The sequence below is a fragment of the Drosophila subobscura genome, chromosome A, assembly GCF_008121235.1.
Source record: "Drosophila subobscura isolate 14011-0131.10 chromosome A, UCBerk_Dsub_1.0, whole genome shotgun sequence".
NCBI classification, from domain to species: Eukaryota; Metazoa; Arthropoda; class Insecta; order Diptera; family Drosophilidae; genus Drosophila; species Drosophila subobscura.
This window is the reverse complement of record NC_048530.1, coordinates 20850891-20868212: the sequence shown is the minus strand read 5'-3', so window position 1 is coordinate 20868212 and position 17322 is coordinate 20850891. Positions and strand designations below refer to the sequence as shown.

The 17322-nt window shown below is 44.0% G+C and overlaps 1 long non-coding RNA gene across 1 annotated transcript; it reads left to right on the top strand.

The window, feature by feature from the left end:
* The first annotated feature begins 1402 nt into the window (after positions 1-1402).
* LOC117903212 lies at positions 1403-14651 on the top strand. Its single transcript, XR_004649490.1, has 3 exons — positions 1403-1596; positions 4358-4361; positions 14640-14651. It is a non-coding gene; the product is annotated as an uncharacterized LOC117903212 (long non-coding RNA).
* Positions 14652-17322: the final 2671 nt, after the last annotated feature.

The following is a 17322-nucleotide window of genomic DNA, read 5'->3' as shown; positions in this document are numbered from 1 at the left end:
ACCGATGATGCACCTTTTAAAATCTATTCTTAACTAGGCATAAATTTCATTTTTTTTTCTTCTTCTATTTCTAAGTTAACGTCTAGGAATATTTAATATTATTTAACAATTTTCTTTTCTATTTTTTTCTTCGATCCATAATTTTTCATTAAATTTTCTTTTCTAGATTTTGTGATTTATTTTTTCTTCCCTTAAGTGGCTTTTTAGAATGTCGGCATCGAACAATTTTAATAACCTGAGAAAAGGAGAGAATAGGTGACATACGGTCAGGTGGGTCTAGTTAAGTGTGCATAGGTGTATGGTCAGCCGCAAGGGCAACGACCGCTGAGCTAATTTTTCCACACCCTACATGTGCAAGCACCAACATTTTCTTTACACAAGGCGCGGTGATATAATATTTTAGATGGTTTTATATTGTCGTTGTTGTTGAGCGGCTTAATTGCGCGTGAGATATATGTATATAAACGGCTCGGTCCCGATCGCCAAGTCCATCCGTTTCTATGCCTGCAGGCAAGGTCCGGTGGCACCAAGAAGAAGGACTGATGATCGTCATGAAGCGGACCCCCCCTCCTTGAGGGGTGGTCAGGCCAGGTCAGCAATTTTCTGCCACACGTGGATCATAACCTATGTACAGTACATACGTGAATTTATGTAATAAGGTCACTTTTTCATTTTCTTTGCGTACCTTATCCAGGGTTTGGTTTTTAGTTTTTGTTCTTTGCAGCCACAACACTTTTCAAATTGTTTTTATTGGGTTTAGGTTCCCTTTTATGGTTTTGCAGAATTTTCACCACGTTTTTTTTTCTTTTTATACGTTCTGTACGCACATTAATTAAGTCTTCCAACTTTGAATGCACTTTTTTGTTCTGTGCAGCATGCACTTAGCCTAACTATTTTACCCCTCCAAAAGCTGGGTATGAGAGAGCTAAGAAGGTTCTCGAAGGGCTAGCCGTAAGCTATGCTTGCGGAGAGAAAAGCTCACATGTGAACGGCGCTCGCACGTGCAATTTCGAAAGAGAGAGCTTTTCAAGATAAAAGCTTCTGATCTTGCATTTGGGCTCTCTATGGAATGCATGTACAGTTGGGAAGGTTCAATATTTTTGCGATAAAATAAGAAGACTGTTACAAAAAAAAATTCTTAATACAATTCTTGTCCAGACATTCTAAATTTTGTATTTTTGGTCTGCAACCTTCACACCCCCCCGCCAGATTTTATCTTAGGGTTTTGACCCAAGATAAAACTGAAACAACAACAAGGAAGGGTGCAGACTTTTGTCTCTAGCTACCAAATATCCTTAATGTGAAATTTCCCCAGCTCTTTACAGTTCAATTGAGATTGTGAACGCAACGGTAACGAACAAATCGGCATGTCTCATTGGATGTCAACCAATCCGATAAACACGACCTGTGATATTTGTGTTTGCAATGGGTTTCTAAAATGTCGGTGTCCTGGCTGGTATCATTGCATATAGTGCAGTGTACGACTACCTCGCCGAGATTAACATTTATATTGTCAATACTTCGCCTTACCGCCATTGTAACAAATTATGATTAAGGAAAAACGATATAGTCTTTAAGACTATGAAAGATTTTTTTGTTTGATTCTAAATTGGAAAATATGGGCAATGATTGTGAGGGTCTCCTATCAGGCACCAGCACAGCAGAAGGAATGTCTTCGGTTGTTATAACCTTAAGTCCGTAAGCAGAAAGAAAGAAAACAAAAAATTTTGTTGTTGATCCTTTCGAGAAAAAGAGGAACAGGACCGAATTCTCCAGTCTGAACAAGTCTCAATTAATCTCGAGAGAATAAAGGTCATTCATCTTCGCTACTAGGTATAGAACCAATTTACTCAGAACTATCGTTCCTAGTATCCTGATGAAATGATATAATGAAGTCTACTGTGATCTTCTTCTATGCAATATATCCACTGGTCTGGGTCCGACAATGATCAGATTCCCAGCTGTTCCGAGCTGGATATATAACACAAAAACTGAACTACTTTAAAATTTGGATCAATATTGGGTTGCGGAAGGGATTGGGAAGGTTATTGGGGAAAACGTGAGGGAACCTATAACCATAGAATATATAGTTGGTAGGTACGGCCATTCGGGCCCCACGTTGGTAGATACGGACCATTTGGGCCCCACGTTGGTAGATACGAACCATTTGGGCCCCACGTTGGGCGCCATTTATTATGTAACGGACACGGGAAGTGTCGTCTCGTCAGCACTCTCTGTCTACTAAAGGTTGGCCGGCTAGGCTCAGGGAAAATGGGGTGGGTGTTGTGCTGCGAAAACGAACTCCGTCACCTAACAAAATCGTAGACAGATTTACGGGAACTGGGATCGGAATTACAAACCCGGACGGAACTTAAGGTCCACTACCTACTGTGAAGAGCAAGGTGGTTGTGCTCTTCCCTCTTGACCCACCCTCCATGTAGAATAACATAAGAATATGCCATTATGGTTCTACCCAAAACCTTCTGCTGCTGCGCTATGTGCCTTAGGAACCCCTCCCAAAAATCAGATTAGAAATTCATGTTAATCGTTATAATTTTACTTTGACTTGTATAACTTCATGTTGTTTGTAACCCCCATTATTTCTACCCTAACCCTTAAAACTATTTTTACTGCATGTGTATATATATGTGGGGCTAATTTAAGACATAGGAATTCAAGAGAATGATCAAATATGAATAAAAATAATATAATCAAAATATAAAGTAAGAATGAATTAATTAAAGGAATTAAGTGGCATAATTGTAGTGATTGTAGTTAATAATAATTCATTTTATATATGGTTAAGCATGCATGTCTCACTGTGTAGACGCTATTCTCCTGACCCGGAGTGTATGTGTATATATGTGTGTCTACTTACAGACTTTTAAACAGCTGCTGGTGTCGTTGGGCCCAATTTCACGTTTGCAATAAAACTGTTAAAGAAATGTAGAAATATGCAAAATAACAAGAAGCGTTATGAAGAGGTATTTTACCAATACCCTTCCATGGACACAATGAGACCGATGATGCACCTTTTAAAATCTATTCTTAACTAGGCATAAATTTCATTTTTTTCTTCTTCTATTTCTAAGTTAACGTCTAGGAATATTTAATATTATTTAACAATTTTCTTTTCTATTTTTTTCTTCGATCCATAATTTTTCATTAAATTTTCTTTTCTAGATTTTGTGATTTATTTTTCTTCCCTTAAGTGGCTTTTAGAATGTCGGCATCGAACAATTTTAATAACCTGAGAAAAGGAGAGAATAGGTGACATACGGTCAGGTGGGTCTAGTTAAGTGTGCATAGGTGTATGGTCAGCCGCAAGGGCAACGACCGCTGAGCTAATTTTTCCACACCCTACACGTGCAAGCACCAACATTTTCTTTACACAAGGCGCGGTGATATAATATTTTAGATGGTTTTATATTGTCGTTGTTGTTGAGCGGCTTAATTGCGCGTGAGATATATGTATATAAACGGCTCGGTCCCGATCGCCAAGTCCATCCGTTTCTATGCCTGCAGGCAAAGGTCCGGTGGCACCAAGAAGAAGGACTGATGATCGTCATGAAGCGGACCCCCCCTCCTTGAGGGGTGGTCAGGCCAGGTCAGCAATTTTCTGCCACACGTGGATCATAACCTATGTACAGTACATACGTGAATTTATGTAATAAGGTCACTTTTTCATTTTCTTTGCGTACCTTATCCAGGGTTTGGTTTTTAGTTTTGTTCTTTGCAGCCACAACACTTTTCAAATGGTTTTTATTGGGTTTATGTTCCCTTTTATGGTTTTGCAGAATTTTCACCACGTTTTTCTTTTTATACGTTCTGTACGCACATTAATTAAGTCTTCCAACTTTGAATGCACTTTTTGTTCTGTGCAGCATGCACTTAGCCTAACTATTTTACCCCTCCAAAAGCTGGGTATGAGAGAGCTAAGAAGGTTCTCGAAGGGCTAGCCGTAAGCTATGCTTGCGGAGAGAAAAGCTCACATGTGAACGGCGCTCGCACGTGCAATTTCGAAAGAGAGAGCTTTTCAAGATAAAAGCTTCTGATCTTGCATTTGGGCTCTCTATGGAATGCATGTACAGTTGGGAAGGTTCAATATTTTTGCGATAAAATAAGAAGACTGTTCCAAAAAAAAAAAAATTCTTAATACAATTCTTGTCCAGACATTCTAAATTTTGTATTTTTGGTCTGCAACCTTCACAAGCCCAGCCTGGTTCGAGCTTAAGCTCCGAGCAAGCCCTTGACGGCGTAGCAGCAGATTTTACGAGAATTGTTGCGCGGGTGGTGGGGCAGTGCTTCATCCATTCGCTTGATTGGAAATGGCAGCAAAAAGTTGAGAAGCCGCAAGGATCGTGACTGGGTAAGCCATGGGACCCAGACACCAGAGCGCACTTCTTTCCCACACACACACACACACACACACACACATACCCACACACACATGCAGCGCACACACACATGCAGCACACACACTCAACCACCTTTGAAGCAATTTGCGAGACTGAATCCGCCGCATGAATGTTGGCCGCAAATTTTGCACACGAAACGCAAAATAAACGGAAAAAAAGAGGCAGCGAAGGAGGCGCAGCAAAGAGCAAATAAAAAAGCGGCAACCCAAAAAACAATTAGTGAGAAAGGAGAAAGAAGTAGAGACACAGGAGAGGGAGCAGCCGGAAAATGGGCGAATAAATCCGGAGAACAGACACACTTGTGGCAGTGCCCATGATCGATTGCTTAATGCAGAGAAATTATGGCAATAAGCGAGCAATTCGTAGTGCATAATCGAACATAATTGATGCCAGTTTTGGAATAATTTGAGGAAATTGTGCTGATGCGGCGATTTCGATTCTGCAGCGACGGGGAACAGAAGATCAACAGCAGATTAACAGCAGATTAACAGCATTAAGAGCAGTAACAGCAGAGTCAACAGCAGAGCGATAAATAACAGCAGACATAACAGCAACAACAGCAGTAGCAGCAGAACAACAGCAGAACGATAAATAACAGTAGAGGCAACAGCAGGTGCAGCAAGATAACAGCAGAACAATAAATAATAACAGACATAGCAGTAGCAGCATAACAACAGCAGTAACAGCAGAGTCAACAGCAGATCAACAGCAACGGCTGTTCACTGCTGCTCGTAAGCAGAATTTTTATTTCTTAACAAAATTAGCTACTAATAATTTCAATTGTTCAACGAATGGCAAAGGTACATTTCAAAATTTGTTTGCCTCGAATAATTAATTAATAATAAAACAGATGAATGCAAAAGAATTATAAAAAGCATTTCCAGATTCCCATAATTTGTGTGGCCTTCGGATTTTCTGCTAGCCTGAGCATTCCATGCCTTTGATTCCGTAAATATCTCAATCCTTTGCCCTCGCCGAAATTGTTGCAGCCTCAAAGTCCTGTTTGGGTAAATCCTTTTGGTTGAACAAAAAAACGCGTCGCCTCCGCCGGTCACGCCCACTTTGAAGCGCGAATTAAGTCATTTAAACTGTTGAAGCGTGGGATTTCGCTTTCCGGCATCACTTCCAGCAGGAGGACTACAAAAACACAAACAAACAAATAAAAAAACAACAAACCAAAAAAATGAGAGGAGAGGCGCAGGCAAAGTCGAACAATTTTATTTATGGCGAGTTTATGGGCATTCATCATCGCTGGAGGGGGGAAAGGGATTGGCAGAGGCAGTGGGAGTACGGGGAGAGGTGGCGCTGGTCATGTTCCTGAATTCCTGTGTCTCTCTCTCTCCATCAACTCTGAGCTTGCCCGCTGCTGCCTGCGCCTCTGCCTCTGCCTGCGCCTCTGCCTCTGTGCCTGTGTGTCGACTTAGCGCTGCATTGTCTCTGTCTGTGTGTGCAAAGCTACTTAGCGTGTGGCTCTGTGTGCGTGTGTGTGTGTGAACATGAGCAACACACGCACTTGACATTTATGTGCGAAACGCAACTAAAGTCGACCACCCAACCAACCCCCCCTGTGCCCACGCAGACGGAGCTTTCTTCTTCCGAGATTCTTTGGAATTTTGCTCACGCACGCCAGCGGCCAGTGCCCCACCCCGCACCACCACCCTCACGCAGCGCCACTGAACTGTTCTCTATGATTTATTTGTTGCAATTAAGTTAGCGCGTTGCCCGAGTTGACCGAAAGGCGCGTGACAGGGTCTCATCACTGGGTGGCAAAAGCGGCCGTAAGTGGGCAACGTTTAATTGCCGAAAATTAAGGAGCCAGAAAGGAACAGGAAGCAACACTGGCCACAGCCACAGTGGGGTCTGGCTAAGGCGCACAGATAATTGTTGACTCCTTGGCCATCTCTCCGCTAATTATGAGCTCTATAAATGCCATCAAATATTCAGCCAACTCAAGGGGAGCGTCCAGTCGCATCGATCAATCCACTCCAGCGTGCGTTCAGTGTAGACAATTTGACGATTGCGAACGATTTGATGAACCAGCAACAGTGGCAGCCACAGCCAGACCCAATCTAAGAGCAAGCGAGCGCGCGCTCTCTTCGGCAGCAACTTAAGAGAGAGAGAGAGCGCCTGCTGCCTGCCGCCTGTCCGCTTCCATTTTGTTCTTTTTCGAAGTTCGAATTTCGAAATGTGTGAATTTGTTTATAACAACGTGCGGGTGGGTGGTGCGTGTGCGCCAGTGTGTTCCGACATATCTTTGGTCGCTTTAAAACGCAAAATGTTGAGGGTGCTGCGGCGGCAGCGGCAGCGGCGGCGGGCCTTGTGTTTGTTTAGGCTGTAAAAAAAAAAAAAAATGGTCGGCAAAATCATTTGGCAAGTTAGTTAATATTGGCCAAAGATTTACTTTTCATGTACATATCTGCAGTATTTGGTTCGTGCAAATATTTGCTTAATATTTTTGTGGTAATTTTCAACGGATTTTGCCGATTAGTTTTCCGGGTTTCTTGCTGTTAATTGATTTTGCTGCGTTGTTGATTGAAGGTTTTCCAAGGCATGCATAAAGGTTGAACTCGGTCTGGGTTCTTTGGTATTGATGCTGCACCCTGACCTGCTCGGCCCTGCCCTGCTTTGGGGTAATTGAGTTTTGTCTCATGGAGTGTCGTGTGAATTTATTGCAAATATTGCAACATGGAAATTGCTGCAAAATTGTTGCCCAATGAACATGTTCCTCATGTCCTGCTACTTCCACTTACTGGCGCCAAATTCAATTTATAAAAAATACACACAGCTACATACATTGTTGTGTGTGTGTGTGTGTGTGTGTGTGTGTGTGTGTGTGTGTGTGTGGAGCGGACTCACATCCGTTGATGTTCATGTAATTCTGCTGTGCTAAATGACCATGATTGGCTCTCGATTGCTCACTTGACAGACAGATGAAGATGGATAGATGGATGACAGGATGAATGAATGAATGAGTGAATGAATGGATGTACATGTGTATGGGATATGTAACGGTGTGTGTGTGTGCGGGCATTTGTTTAAACTTTCGTCTCACTTGAAGTGCAATTCATTAAAACAAACGAAGCTGCTAAGAATAATATTTACTTTTCACACATGCCGCTCTCAAGTGTAAAGGGGGAAGCGGCTCTTCAATTGTAATGGCGCTAGGGGGTTGGGCCACCCTTCCAGCCAGAACCCCTTTTAGCAGGGCATTTCGTTTGCTTTGGTCTCAGCGGAAACGGAAGCGGAAACGGCAACGGAAACGCATCCATAGAATATTCACGTTCACGTACAGACAGTTTTTAGCAATTACTTTTGCATACTCTGCCTACCTCCCTCCCACCCTCTCCCTCTCTCTCTCTCTCCCTGTGTCATCCATAATGGCTGCCAATTGGCTGGTGAAGTTTTATGGCTTCATTTTTGTATTCGCATAACATACTCGGGGCACACAGCAAGCGGAGGGCCGGGAGCAGGCAGCAAAGAGCAGGAAGACAAACGCGAGTGCGCATTTTCAATTTTGCTCATTAATTTTAATTATTTTGTAATAAATTTAAGATTTATTGCCAGCAAGTTGCATGTGGCATCATTTTTTATCACGTATTTGGAGCGGGTATTTGGTTTTTCGGGCTCCAATCAAAGCAGAAACTCTGCAGAAATGTCCCTGAAGATTGACTGAAATAAGTTCCCAAATTTGAGCAAATTTTACCTGAATTAACTCCGAGTAGCTTCTCATTTTTGGGCCTCTGCTGCACTTGCTCTCTGCACTGCGGCAATCCTAAGAGCCGCAACGGACACACACAGAGATCTCAAAGTGGATGGAAAAATGCTCAAAGACAAAGAGAAAATTGTTGTTTCGAACTGGGCATGGTCGCTCAACAGTTTTATTTTTTTGTGTGCCCATGCCACAGCCTCACAGGCAGGCCCGTCGCTAATGAGGCTCCAGCAGAGGCAGAGGCAGCGGCAGAGGCAGCAGCAGAGACTGCGACGGAGGCAACGGCAAAGACAGAAGCAAAGGCAAAGAGAGCGGCTGCGACAGAGGTCGATGATGAAGGGGATGACCATGCCTGGCTGGTAACATGCTTGGTTCTTAAATTAAAGCGCCATTTGTCCGTCGCAGCAGGACACACACACACACACACTCAAGTACAACAAAGTACAAAGTAGAAAGAACAGGAGCGAGAAGCCTGAGGAAGTTCTAATTGTTTGTGGACATTAAATGAGTCGCCGTTTGGAAATTATTGCCTTGCGCTTCAAATATCTTTGGGAGGGCCTTTGCCATACACTGCAAGAAAGTGAACAGCAAGGCAAGGCAAATGTTACAGCTACAAAAGTGAAGCTGCAGCGTTGACTAATTGCAACTGCAGCTAGCACTGACATCGAAAGTATGTCACAACGAGGTTTAGTTTTACTTTATTTTTATAAGTAAAGTTTAAAGTGTTGACATACAACTAGAGTGGAAACATAAATTTTACTTGCTGCAGATCGTTTGTCGTCTTGGTTCTCTCTTCAAAACGTTTTCTGTCGTTGGTTGCATTGAAACTCTCTCACCGATCTCCTTTGCGCTCTCATCTGAATTCGCTCTGGGTATGGAGCGCATGGCAGCGAATTCGGCCTAGGTCGCTTGGGCTGTGGAATTCGCATTGAAGCGAATTGGGCGTCGCTGTGTAGTTCGCATTGAAGCGAATTGGCTGTAGCTTCTGCTAGCTTTTGCGCTCTCCTGTTGTCATGGAAACGGGAGCGCCCTAGCTCATTTTTGCGTTGTCTAGGGATCGCAGCATAAATGGGAGCGGGTGCGTGTGTTTTTTTGTTTCTTTGTGTCAATCAGGAAGATTCAATTACGCTTGGCGTAACGCTCAGTCGCTTTTCTTTCGTTATTTTTCAGATGATTCATGCAAATCCAGGGTGTCGTTTGGATTGGGTTCTGCCAGCAGTGAAATTATGCAGAGGAGAATCCTTTCTGCTGTTATGAGCGGCCACCATGCCTTCCCTATGATATCCATGCAAAATGAAGCCATCGAAAAGTGAGCAACCTTTAGGCGTGCGACGCGCAGCTGAAGTTCATTTCTGTAATTGTATTCGCTGACCCCAACACAAGACCCCACCACAGCCCACAGCCCACACCCCACCACACTCCCCCCGTTCATGCCCATACATCTTCCCTTAGGCCGCACTCTAATTGGTGGCTCGCCTGTCATAACAATAACCAGAAATGTTCTTGGGGGCCCAAACCACTACTGAGTGCGGCACATAAATTTGCAGCAACAACAACGAGTACGAGTACGACAGCCACAATTAAGGCAACACACACTCAAATGATGTTTTTGGCCAGTGGGCGTGGCCACTTGCAGTTTCAATTGCTTGTCATATGCGGTTCAAGGGTCGCGCAGGGAGGAGGGCGGAGGGAGGAGCTGCCAGCTGCTTCCATGCTCATTTCGACGCCTTTCATGTTGTTTTAATTGGAGTTCGCCGCAGAGCCAGAGAAACATTTGATAATTAGATATTAAATAATGAATGACATAATTGTTTATGCTCTATAACTGATTGTGAGTGTGTGAGTGTGTGTGTGTGTGTGTGTGTGAAGCAAACACTCTCAAACAATGAAGCACTTCCGCTTACACGCATATCTGAACCATTTGCGGTCGCCATTTCCTGCCGGAAACCGCCTTGGACCTTCCCCTTTGAGTCCTTCAGTCAGGCCTTGTGCAACTGCAATAACCGTTTCTGCGGTTTCTTCGGCCAGTTGCGGCCGAAAAGGGGAATTTAATTTAGCTTGAAATCGCATTTGACATTTGCAAACATTTGCTGGAAAATCGTTACATGAATTTCCCATTGCATTCCATTGCAAATGTCCATGTCCATGTCCAGCAATTAAATTGAAGTGGCAAAACAGTTGGCAGAAGATTCCTCCAAAAGGAATGTGGGATCTGAGGCGAGCTCGCGGCGAATCAAGCTCGCGGCGAATCGAGTTCGCCTTGAGCGAGTCGAGCCCCAGGCGACTGAAGTCGAGTCAAGGCAAGGCAAGTTCGAGACGAGTCGTGGAATTAAGTCAGCGCCCTTGGGGGCATGATTAATTACTGAGACAGAGACTGAGACTGAGACTGAGGGCCCCCGTCCGCTGGCCCAAATGATTTATGTCTTTTTAAAGATAGCCATCAACATCAACGCGCAAACATTGGCCAGATAAAACCGCCACAATGGACCCACACAGAGCAAGCAACCCGCTGCCGCTTCCCACATCCCACCCACACTTATTCCACAGCTCCTTCCTTCAGCTCATCCTCAGCCTCGGTCCCAACTCATCTCATCGCTTCGTCGGACTTCCGTTTCCGGCTACTGAACCAATACCCGTGCAGTCGTGAGTCGCAGTGCCAGCGCCAGCGCCAGTGCCAGTCCCTTGCCAGTTCTCCCCCCGCTTGAACGTACAGCCATAGTGCTCAGTTTTCTGTTGACTTTATTCCTATGTAAGTGAAATGAAGTTGATTTTTCGTCTATGAAAATGTAAATGTGTAATTATTTGGAAAATGGCAGCCCGCCAAAAGGACGGACCGCACGGAGGGGCCAAACCAGAAGTAAATCCTGCCATGTGGCAAATGAAGAAGACCAACAGGAGGAGGAGCTTCAAATCGTGTGACAAGACATTAGGCACTCGATAAGAGTGTGGGGTCGCCAAAGGTCGCTCAGCCAGAAGGTAGGACATTAGTTGAGCAGCCAAAAGTGAGCACAAAACAGGCACCAATAAGCTGGAGCTGCGTTCACTCTACAGCAATGCCCCAGGTACGACTATCAGATGATTAGCGCTTAGTTTTTGCTCCCCAACTCTAGGTTCTGTTGTCTGCAAGGAAAGTCTAACACTTGGCAGCTGAAGCAGCAGCTGATAGCCAGCCAAAGACTGGCTCTTAATGGTAGGCAGTGGCCAGGAGAGAGCACAATGGAACAGCAGGAGCTCAGGCAGCAGGAGCGAGAAGTTGCACCAAAAGTCAGGCCAGGCCGCAAACAATGGCCCAGAAAACTTTCAATTTTCGGCCACACACAATAATAGATTTGTGTGGGAATCTAGGAACCAGCCGGAGCCTAGGGCGGGGGAGTGGCACAACAATGGGGCAGGCGGTAAGCGGCTCATTCGCTTCTGCAGTGCTGACCAAATAGAATAGAGGTGGAAATGTGGCTCGAAAATTGTGCAAAATAATTTAACAACATTTTGTTGTCATTGCATTTTGGACAGGCGGACAGAGAGACGGACGAGGCACAGGTTTTTCATGTTTCTTCATGTATTTCGGCTTATTGTGGCGTGAAGGAAAGTTGGCAAGTCATTTGGGGATTCACTTCGACACGGAGGGAGAGGGAGACAAAAGCGAGACCAAATGAATTTGATGTAAAAACTTTGGCTTTGGCTTTGGCCAACAAAAGTTTGATGTTTGTGCAACCGCAGCAGCAGCAGCAGCAGCAGCAGATGCCACACACCTGACCCCATTCCCGCCATTACGTTTCTCACTTACTTAACAGGTGTGACAAGAGCAGAGAGAGAGAGAGGGGAGGACACTGATAGTGGGGGACTACAACTAAAGCCAAGTGAATAGCTGTGACGACGCTGACAGGAGCGAGGGGCAGGGGACACGTTTCAGTAGACAAATGCCAGGCACTTAAGTCATTTACAGCCAGCATTTAGATGCCACAGCGACAGCTACGGAGACCCAGGAGACAGACAGAGAGAGAGAGAGTGCCAAAGGTGACAGCAGCTGGAGCCTCACTGCCGGAAAACTGCACTCTGCCGCTTGTCATTTCAATATTATATCACATGCCCAGCGCTCCCTGTAAACCTGCCGTAAAAGTGAGCGAGAAAGTGACGATTGCCCGTGAGTATCCCATGGACAATGCACAGACAGCGCTTCGATTGGGATTGAGTCTGGGATGGATGGCCGCTGGCGTTTTGCATTCCGTACTTGAGCCAAGCTGGGGACAAGCTGCAGTTGCAGCACTCCAAAATGGCGCAGCTGAGTGCGACAATAATGATGTTGTCACGGGTGAGCAGGGAGCAGGGAGCGGGGAGCACGGAGCAGGTGGCCACACAAAGAGGGTGACGACTTTCGCAACTTCTTGAGCCACTGCCAAATAGTGTTACGCCCCGCAGCAGGATAAGGATGCTGGTGTCAGGATGGGGATAATAAAATAACGCCAAATGCTTCACACTTCTCCGAGGGCTGCCGCTGCCGCTGGTAAGTGCCAGTGAATTGATTCAGTGGCATTCCGTAGGCTCTGGCAGTATCCCCGCTGTCTGTCACCTGCTGCCCGCCCGTGCCCGTGCCCGTGCCCACAAGCCGCTTAAGACGCTTAAGTGCAGTGGCAACATTTCAAGTGGATCATGGCTGTGGCTGTGGCTGTGGCTGTGGCTGAGAGGCGGCGACCCCTTGCTCCTCTCTGTGTGTTGTGAAGGTTGCAGACCAAAAATACAAAATTTAGAATGTCTGGACAAAAATTGTATTAAGAATTTTTTTTTTTTTTTTTCTTCTTATTTTATCGCAAAAATATTGAACCTTCCCCACTGTACATGCATTCCATAGAGAGCCCAAATGCAAGATCAGAAGCTTTTATCTTGAAAAGCTCTCTCTTTCGAAATTGCACGTGCGAGCGCCGTTCACATGTGAGCTTTTCTCTCCGCAAGCATAGCTTACGGCTAGCCCTTCGAGAACCTTCTTAGCTCTCTCATACCCAGCTTTTGGAGGGGTAAAATAGTTAGGCTAAGTGCATGCTGCACAGAACAAAAAGTGCATTCAAAGTTGGAAGACTTAATTAATGTGCGTACAGAACATATAAAAAGAAAAACGTGGTGAAAATTCTGCAAAACCATAAAAGGGAACATAAACCCAATAAAAACCATTTGAAAAGTGTTGTGGCTGCAAAGAACAAAAACTAAAAACCAAACCCTGGATAAGGTACGCAAAGAAAATGAAAAAAAGTGACCTTATTACATAATTTCACGTATGTACTGTACATACATAGGTTATGATCCACGTGTGGCAGAAAATTGCTGACCTGGCCTGACCACCCTCAAGGAGGGGGGGTCCGCTTCATGACGATCATCAGTCCTTCTTCTTGGTGCCACCGGACCTTGCCTGCAGGCATAGAAACGGAGGGACTTGGCGATCGGGACCGAGCCGTTTATTTATATACATATATCTCACGCGCAATTAAGCCGCTCAACAACAACGACAATATAAAACCATCTGAAATATTATATCACCGCGCCTTGTGTAAAGAAAATGTTGGTGCTTGCACATGTAGGGTGTGGAAAAATTAGCTCAGCGGTCATTGCCCTTGCGGCTGACCATACACCTATGCGCATTTAACTAGACCCACCTGACCGTATGTCACCTATTCTCTCCTTCTCTCAGGTTATTAAAATTGTTCGATGCCGACATTCTAAAAGCCACTTAAGGGAAGAAAAATAAATCACAAAATCTAGAAAAGAAAATTTAATGAAAAATTATGGATCGAAGAAAAAAATAGAAAAGAAAATTGTTTAATAATATTAAATATTCCTAGACGTTAACTTAGAAATAGAAGAAGAAAAAAAAATGAAATTTATGCCTAGTTAAGAATAGATTTTAAAAGGTGCATCATCGGTCTCATTGTGTCCATGGAAGGGTATTGGTAAAATACCTCTTCATAACGCTTCTTGTTATTTTGCATATTTCTACATTTCTTTAACAGTTTTAGTGCAAACGTGAAATTGGGCCCAACGACACCAGCAGCTGTTTAAAAGTCTGTAAGTAGACACACATATATACACATACACTCCGGGTCAGGAGAATAGCGTCTACACAGTGAGACATGCATGCTTAACCATATATAAAATGAATTATTATTAACTACAATCACTACAATTATGCCACTTAATTCCTTTAATTAATTCATTCTTACTTTTATATTTTGATTATATTATTTTTATTCATATTTGATCATTCTCTTGAATTCCTATGTCTTAAATTAGCCCCACATATATATACACATGCAGTAAAAATAGTTTTAAGGGTTAGGGTAGAAATAATGGGGGTTACAAACAACATGAAGTTATACAAGTCAAAGTAAAATTATAACGATTAACATGAATTTCTAATCTGATTTTTGGGAGGGGTTCCTAAGGCACATAGCGCAGCAGCAGAAGGTTTTGGGTAGAACCATAATGGCATATTCTTATGTTATTCTACATGGAGGGTGGGTCAAGAGGGAAGAGCACAACCACCTTGCTCTTCACAGTAGGTAGTGGACCTTAAGTTCCGTCCGGGTTTGTAATTCCGATCCCAGTTCCCGTAAATCTGTCTACGATTTTGTTAGGTGACGGAGTTCGTTTTCGCAGCACAACACCCACCCCATTTTCCCTGAGCCTAGCCGGCCAACCTTTAGTAGACAGAGAGTGCTGACGAGACGACACTTCCCGTGTCCGTTACATAATAAATGGCGCCCAACGTGGGGCTCGAATGGTCCGTATCTACCAACGTGGGGCCCGAATGGCCGTACCTACCAACTATATATTCTATGGTTATAGGTTCCCTCACGTTTTCCCCAATAACCTTCCCAATCCCTTCCGCAACCCAATATTGATCCAAATTTTAAAGTAGTTCAGTTTTTGTGTTATATATCCAGCTCGGAACAGCTGGGAATCTGATCATTGTCGGACCCAGACCAGTGGATATATTGCATAGAAGAAGATCACAGTAGACTTCATTATATCATTTCATCAGGATACTAGGAACGATAGTTCTGAGTAAATTGGTTCTATACCTAGTAGCGAAGATGAATGACCTTTATTCTCTCGGGATTAATTGAGACTTGTTCAGACTGGAAAATTCGGTCCTGTTCCTCTTTTTTCTCGAAAGGATCAACAACTAAATTTTGTTTTTTTTCTGCTTACGGACTTAAGGTTATAACAACCGAAGACATTCCTTCTGCTGTGCTGGTGCCTGATAGGAGACCCTCACAATCATTGCCCATATTTTCGAATTTTATAATCAAAAAAAAAATCTTTCGGGTCTTAAAGACTATATCGTTTTTCCTTAATCATAATTTGTTACAATGGCGGTAAGGCGAAGTATTGACAATATAAATGTTAATCTTGGCGAGGTAGTCGTACACTGCACTATATGCAATGATACTAGCCAGGACACCGACATTGTAGAAACCCATTGCAAACACAAATACCACAGGTCGTGTTTATCGGATTGGTTGACATCCAATGAGACATGCCCGATTTGTAGGCAGCTGTGTTCGTTACCGTTGCGTTCACAATCTCAATCGAATTTACAGAGTGGGGAAACTGCCGCGGCGAATTTTTCGTACACCGGAGCAATTCCGAAAAATCGTCCTAAAACAAGGTCACAGGTACGAAATACCCAAAAAAGCCTCAAGTGCACGACCTAACCCACGACCAGGACCTGGCCAGACTAGACGTGTGCCGGAATCCAATGTTCTTTCCGAAGGAAATATCCAACGACTTATTTCAGAGTCCATGACTAAATTTCAGCAAAATATGACCGCAGTTATTTCAGAGAAAATAACAACGGAGCTGAGGAATCTGAACCTGACAAATGTTTCTAGGAACTTCAGGGATGAGCCCCAGCTGGAATGGGAGAGTGATATTGCTCCATCCTTCCCTCGAATGAGCAGCGCTAGTAATCTTCGTAACAATAGTTACAGGCCACGCCCATCTAGTGCTCGTGCGAATGTCACAGACATTCCTAGTGAACATCCTGATAAGATCTCAAATATCATTTCCAAGTGGCGTATAAAATTCAGTGGATCTTCCAAAGATATTCCCATCGAAGATTTTATTTATAGAGTGAATTGTCTTACCAATAATTGTTTAAATGGAAACTTTACCTTACTGGCGCAGTTTGCCAGTCTCTTATTTACTGATTCAGCCTTGTCATTTTACTGGCGTGTTCATAGGACCACGAATAACCTTGACTGGTATGAGTTATGCAGCCGGTTGCAAGAGAGATACCAGGACCAACGTTCGGATCGAGAGATCAAAGCAGCCATGCGTAGGCGTAAACAGGGTAGTAATGAAAGCTTTGACGATTTTCTAGATGCGATGCTATCTATCGCAGACTCTTTACGAGAGCCTATGCAGGATGGTGACGTCACCATAGAGGTTCGCGAGAATTTAAAGTCGGAACTGAAGCTCGACTTGCTTCATATCGAAACTCCAGATTTGGCAACCTTACGCAAAGAGTGTCACAAGCACGAGGAATTCTTTCGAAATCTGAAGTCAAAGCCTTTTCGCGACACGAAGTAGTGAATAGCAAGAGGTTTGTGAACTCCATAAGTCATGACGAAGAAGCTGAAGATAATTCCGAAAAAGAAGGGGACTCCCTTGACGAAGTTTATGCACTCCGATCTTCCGATTTTAGTAAATGCTGGAATTGCGAAGAACAGGGCCACAAATACCAGGAATGCCTAAAACCTCGTCGTATTTTCTGTTATGGTTGTGGTGTACCTGATACGTACAAGCTCAACTGTGCAAAGTGTAAATCGACTACGGAAAACGTATCCCAGGATGTCCGTCGGTTAACAAGACGCGACATCCGACGTTAGTCTCGGATGCTCAACATATACATCTTATTACCGGACGTGAACTTAAACCAGACATATCCAAATCATCCTCAGACATACCAATCCCTCCACATTTCAGACCATACCATGTTAGACTTCGAGAATATCAGAAGCGTAGAGCCGAAACCTCCCAAACTATCCCAAACCTCCTTTAGCGGTGTTGTCTCGTTCAGCGGAACGAATGCGCGAATTTTGGAAGCGAAAGAGAAGCCTACGTCACGTCACTGTTTCCTCGGTCGTTCACAAAGCGAGCGATATTCGTCTTTTACTCAAGTTGAGATACTCGGTGAGAGTTACC